This window comes from Phallusia mammillata, chromosome 2 (genome assembly GCF_965637545.1).
Source record: "Phallusia mammillata chromosome 2, kaPhaMamm4.hap1.1, whole genome shotgun sequence".
In the NCBI taxonomy this organism is placed as follows: domain Eukaryota; kingdom Metazoa; phylum Chordata; class Ascidiacea; order Phlebobranchia; family Ascidiidae; genus Phallusia; species Phallusia mammillata.
The window spans coordinates 30,395,193-30,401,639 of NC_137253.1; the positions used below are offsets into that span (position 1 = coordinate 30,395,193).

Consider the following 6,447-nt stretch of genomic DNA (forward strand, 5'->3'; position numbering starts at 1 on the left):
CATCCAAACTTCAAAAGGTTTCGGAATTATTACGTCATACGTTTTCACAAACTGGAAAGTTTGGAAGCTGCAAAAGCGAATATGTGTCAAGTTGCAATACGTCTTCTCGAAATGGAATGAATAAAAAGCGCTGCTTCTTTCTAAACAAAGACTATACTTTTCTCCTAGAACACGCACAAACGAAAGGTACACCTGTCCTACAGTTGGTCAAAGTGGTGAAAAACACGCAAGATTGTTGTACATTTTAATTTTACTGGAAATCTAAAACTTACTTGTACCGTTACACGATGACTGCCTGGTCATGTGAAGTTAGCTGCACCCAAACTGCTTAATTTGCTTAAAACGGTTTTTATTAAAGTCTTTTGTACGTTGCCATTATTCTCACATCTTCAAGTTCAGTTTCGCATAACTGACCTGTCCCATTATTCCCCTGCTATGACGTTACAATCGCCATGTGCGTAACAGTAAAATTGGAAGGCTGTTGTCTGCATGTTGTAATGATTATTTCATTTTACTGTACAACGTGGTCGAGTGAGGTGATTTTATTACTGCATTAAGTAAATTCGTTTTTGTTGCATTTTTAGAGACGAATAAGGCTAAATTAAATATTGTGACAACTGACTAATTAATCTTTAAGTAACGCTGTTTTCCGTGATGGTCCGTGAGTGTTTAATTTTGACTTGTGACCTAAATTAATTCATGACTTTCAAGTGTGGCTTATGACATGCTGAATTTTTCTATAGTGCTTTCAGCGATATTTCATCGCGTTGCTACTGTTGATACGTGAACTGTACCTGTCAACCTGCGTCGCAAAATAGTTGGTAAGTAAGTCATTAAAACGCCATTTTTGGTGCGTTGACATACGTCAATGCGTTTAGTTTTCTTGTTTAGAAAACCGTTTTGTTCCTGTTTCCATCTGTTCCGGATTGCGTACGGCGTTGTGGTTGTTGCCGCTGTGGTTTATTACACGAGATTCGGAAAGTGTGACCTTCAAGCATACTCTTATTTACACCTAGACTATACTCTTAAGATATCCCAGGGTTCACTAGCGAACTGACAGCTGATACAAATACACAATTAAAATGAATACTAGCTGACAACCTGACCCTGGCAATGTCATTTTCAAAAATTAAACACTTTGTGTCTACAAATTGCAGAAAATACAAGCGAAATGCCAAAGATTAAAAAGAAAAACTTCTGCATAAGAATTGTTTCTTGTGCGCATTACGGCATATTTTGGCACGTATCACATAAGCTAAAAACAGTGACAAAGCACCGTTACGCGAATCGACACTTAGAAACGATGATTTGATCAGCGAAAAGATAGTTTGTGTTGGAAACAATATCAAGGGTTTTTCCCAAGATGCCAAGCTCTTGATTGAAATTGCCAGATCTCCCAAGGGGTGGCAGTTCTGCTCACGCTCTTCACAGATTGGAATGGACGCACAAGTTCTAGTTGAGGTGTGGTAATAATTATTAAATACAAAGTTTTTGATACTGCGCATAACTTGCTTCATGTATTGTTTTAGATCAATAAAGGTTGAAAACTGTCTTTTTTCGCTAGGGAGCGCCAAACACTTCCGTTTGTTTCCAAACCGGTCAATTTGAAGTTTAATTTAAGTTGTAGAAAAGTTTGCACTAATTAGCCCACTAATTTAGGATTATTAAAGGATTATTTGTTGTAGTATTTAACTATTTTGTTTAGTATTGTGTCAAAAGGTCAGGACTCTGGTCTTATAGGGTGGGTAATATGGGTAAACCTTTTACTGTCTTCTTGTTATTGGTGATGACTGATGATTAACTTTTTAAAATGTGTTTTTTGTCATAAACTGTTAGTAACCTGTAAGTTTTAATCTAAGATAATATATTCTATTTGTATGTTATAAGTTCTTCGTTTTTCATGAACTCATTTAAATGAAGGAGTCAACTGAGTGGAAGTGGACCATTTTTTACCGCCTTTGACTGCACAGCTCACAACAGTATATATAATAAATATAAAATACTTATATATATGTATCATATTTATCAATATTACATTACACTGGTTCATGTGGTTGTTAGAAGTAACATGCTTTTTTATTATGTTTAGTTACTTAACAATTTTAGCCACAAACCTGGTGGCCCAACAAACATGTCGATTGTATACACAGGAATTGCAAAACTTAGCAATATATGGTGTGGAACTAGATGTAAAGCTAAAGTTAAGTATTTTAAAGTCTCTGATGAAAAGATATTTTTACTGTATAACAGCAACTAGAACTGTAAGTAAGTTTTGTGTATCTGTCTGATTTTTGTTGGTACATTTATTGAAAAATTTTGTTTAACTAAAAATGTTTTTTACTTTGAATCTGTATGTGCAAAATTAACCAGGAAAAAAACATAAGCACAAGTCATGGACCATCAAAATTGCAGTATGAACAATGAGGCATCTGGCATTATGTGTCATAGATATATTACATGAGATAATATCATGAACCAATTCAACTTGCTTTTATGGATGACAACGACAATCATGGAAAAAAATTGAAAGCGCAAGGAGATGGGCTAACATCCTTCTGTGTATTTCATCAAGTTCCTAATATGGTTGGTAAGAGACCTTGCAAATACTGTTGAATTTTATCGAATACTATGGTAACGAATTCTTCATTTCAGATGTATTTTTACTGCCCTTGCACAATAATATGATGATGAGAAACATGGTTCAGCTCGAAACACAGCATTTCATGTTATTGTGCTGTCGTACTGTTGTATTTGCCACTTGCATGGCTTACAAAAGTTATATTTAGAAAAAACCTAGATGCATGTTTATACATTTGTCTTAATAACAGTCAAATATTGTTTTTAAATCAAATTTCTATATAACAAGGCTTCGTTAAGATGCAAATGTAATGTTTATGATAGTATATTATTTCATTTTTATTAAATTGTCTGCAACAATCCATAAACCTTCTACTTCTACCCCGTTTCTCTCTGTTTGAGATTTGGTAATTTGCAGATATACTGTTTTAGGTTGACAACTTTCTGCTGCCTATGTTTCCTAGCAAAAGATTGCAGTTTACACATAACAATTATTTTTGTAACAGTATTTTTAACCAGTTTGTTTTTTCAAGATGGATGCCAAAGTACTTAAACATAGTAAATAAAAAATAACTATTCTATTTCAAAAAATATTTAAGCATATTATAATGTGTTTTTACATTCGTAATATGATCGAAAAAATCGATTGCTCTTGTCTTGATGCTTATGTGGGGAGAATTTTTGTTCTTGAGGGTCACCTAACTAATTTATTCCTCATTGTAGTGGCTGCAATGTTCATGTTTAAATATTGTCGAATGCGGGGAACCAATCAGAGCCTACGCCATAACTAAAATCGCATTAAATATTAAAATTTTTAAAACATTGTCGTTTTTCCCACCCTAGACAAAAAGTCGGTCATCATTGGCGCAGGCTGGCAAATTTAGCCAAAACACATAGAACCTAAAATGATGGTAACTCATCAGTCCTGTATTGTTTACCTGGTAGATTATGTGTTTTGTGACAAACGCGGAGCGTAGAACAGAACGTGACTTTATAAATGATTCGGTTAATTGGGTCGAACCAAATTAAGCTGATTTATTGCATCTCTGCTAAAGCGCACTTTCTGCGAAAGAACCGTTTTAGCATTAGGCCTACATGCTAATGTTCAAATGTAAAGTTGCGACAAACATTACAATACAGGTAAAACACCAATTACTGTAACACAAACAAAGCGACCACACCAAATAGTTTCCTAACACATTTAATTACGCGATAAAGCCTTATGAACGCCTTTATGTGTCAATACAGCGGGTATAGGAAAAACACAGAAAAAGCCTAGTTTTACACATTGGAGGGTTTTAATCCGAATTTACCAAACCTAAAGCATTTACCTTGAGTACACGGCCCAGGAACAAACTCCTCACGGACCGTCTGGCTTTCAACTAAACGTCAATTATTTTAAACTCATCGTTTATACGTCTCTAAAACCAACCAGAGACCACGATCACCAGATAAACGAACAACAAAAGGAAAACATACCTATCGCTACAAACATGCTTAAAACATGAATCAACATTTCTACTCTACACAGCACCAGGTCAATGAGTTTACTAATGCAATTTCACATTATGTAGGATGTTTTGCACGTTGCAACATACTAACAAAAAACCAAAGTCTGTGTAGCGCATTTTTATTGCCGCTTCTTACGTCAACAACCCAAAACGCTATATTGGTGTGTTGTTTCAGGTTGTCAAAAAGTGAGCGGTTTCTCTTGTTTCACTCGACCGTACATCAAACACCTTCCACAGGGAAAAAACGAGGATCGCCGAAGTCACTGTGAAGCCAAGTGCAACCAGAACGATAACATCTGGTAACCGCTTAATGGTGCACAACAGGCACGCACTTTCAAAGGGTATTTCACGTCTGTCAAAAAAATACAGTAGGACTTCTAATACCAAATGCTCAGCAAGCAGCAGTCATTATTCCTTATTCGGGTGGTTAGCTTATAGGGCCCCATTTTGCTTGTCCCATCAACATCCACCAGTCGTGTTTACCCTCAGTACGCCAATTACCTTTTTGTGAGCCCCAGTCACATACCGCTTCATAATAGCTGATGTGCTTAGTCATGATCACCCACTCGTACCCTTCACTGTGTGAAGCAGCTATTTTTGGCTATTTTTTAAGTGATTGTTTACTCAACTCAACTCTATACGTTTTGATACTAGAGAAACACTTTAAGAGAACTCTTTTACTCTTCGTACTGAAGTGCCTGGCGAAAATTATGAAGAAAAATCAAAGTCTGTTCCTTACCGAAAAGTGTAGGAAGCTACAACGATTGTGAACACTGCAAAACTACACGTCATTAGTGAGATCAGTTTTGCTGCGTACATTTTTAAAAAGAAAGTGTTGTTTAGATTTTTGTTGTCGCACCAAAAATAGATCATCGTCTCAAAAAGTGGTTTATGAATATATTTTGCCTGAGGTTTAGCAGAGGCATCAGGGGTGAACAGCGATAATTTGAAAGCAGTTAATTCAGAAAATGCAGAGGTTTAAGTTATTTTAATGTTTTTGAAACTTTGTTTGATTTCCTACGATTCTATTTGACACAACAACGTTTAATAAATGAAAAAAGTGGTATACCACAACTATAGTTGTATACGTTAAACTTTTACGATCCTTTATCAAATTTTGCAAACAAATCCCCCTTTAAAAAAGCACTATAGGATAATATTTAAAAATTTACTATAAAAAATAAGGCTAAAAGATTAAGATGGGCGAAGTTCTCACTACACAGCAAAATATCAAAGTTCCTGTCCTTCATATCGCCTGCGAGAAAACCATCAATGCGACTCTGTTGCAGTGAATTCTGTTAAGAAACAAACACAAAACTAAGTTAAAAACAGATCAATAACAGTACGCATGGTTTGTCTCCACGACATGCCCTGTTACATCTCCAAGGGTTTAGCTGACCGGCTGTTTCGGTATGACGCCTAGGCCTGGCGTACTATGATTTATCGATATGTGTACCATGATCGCTGGACGCTTTAGGGCTGATCCCAGTATGAATTCATTCACTTTCGTTAACATCAACGTGTGTTTTAGACTACTTTATGTTTGACCTTTCTGCTACCTTATCTTTTTTTCTTGCCTGCGTATAGCTTGTTTCACCGACCATCTGATCATTACTGCTGGAATCACTTCTCACTTCTGTCAGTGAAGCTGTTTCTGACAATTATAAAAAGATAACAAACCTAAAAAACAAAGACAAGCGATTGGTATTTGAATTCAGAGTCTGCCCTAGCCAGTACCACGTTTTTTTGCCTATATAGTAAACGGAAACACTTGAATTAATCTGTTGTTTTTCGTTTACAATGGAATACAAATAATATCGATTTTGCCGTTCAATGTCATCCTCAGTTCTAATCAAGACTTAAAAGTAAAATAGGCATTTAGACTATAGGGAGTCGATTATACGAAGGGTATTTGAACCGGCTTTAAAACCACAAACCGGTCCGGACCGGGTAACTTGCGGTAAAAATTTGAAACCAAAACAAGAAACAATGCCTTTAAGTTACACACGCTTTTGGGATCGCACAGTGGAAATAATGTAATGAAGCAAACTATATTGTAACTACGTAAGTTATTTGACACTGCTGGTGTATTGAATTTCTTACTTTACAACATAAATAAAATCGAAGAATAACTGGCCTGTCCACGCATTATGTACGGGACAGTTTTAAAAAAGATTTTTTTTACTTTGTTTACGGTTGTCTAGCAATTTAGTCGGAGTATGTAATGATAGGTTACAAACTGTTGAATTGTTGAAGTTAAGATCTTCAGACCAGCAGTAAGCGTTCACAAAATTAATGTACTCTGGTCCGGAACCGGATCGTGTCGCGACTGGATGGCACGTCAGACTTTGAGCTTCAA

The 6,447-nt window shown here is 35.9% G+C and overlaps 1 long non-coding RNA gene across 5 annotated transcripts; it reads left to right on the forward strand.

Moving 5' to 3' along the window:
* Positions 1–1,524: 1,524 nt before the first annotated feature.
* LOC145215134 (uncharacterized) lies at positions 1,525–4,960 on the forward strand. Of its 5 annotated transcripts, none has more exons than XR_013857211.1 (4): positions 1,525–2,261; positions 2,449–2,587; positions 2,653–4,114; positions 4,264–4,960. It is a non-coding gene; the product is annotated as an uncharacterized LOC145215134 (long non-coding RNA). The 5 variants fall into 5 exon arrangements; XR_013857212.1 differs by lacking the exon at positions 4,264–4,960 and having other exon boundaries at positions 1,534–1,741; positions 1,921–2,261; positions 2,653–3,399; XR_013857210.1 differs by lacking the exon at positions 4,264–4,960 and having other exon boundaries at positions 1,553–2,265; positions 2,371–2,587; positions 2,653–3,399.
* The last annotated feature ends 1,487 nt before the right edge of the window (positions 4,961–6,447 follow it).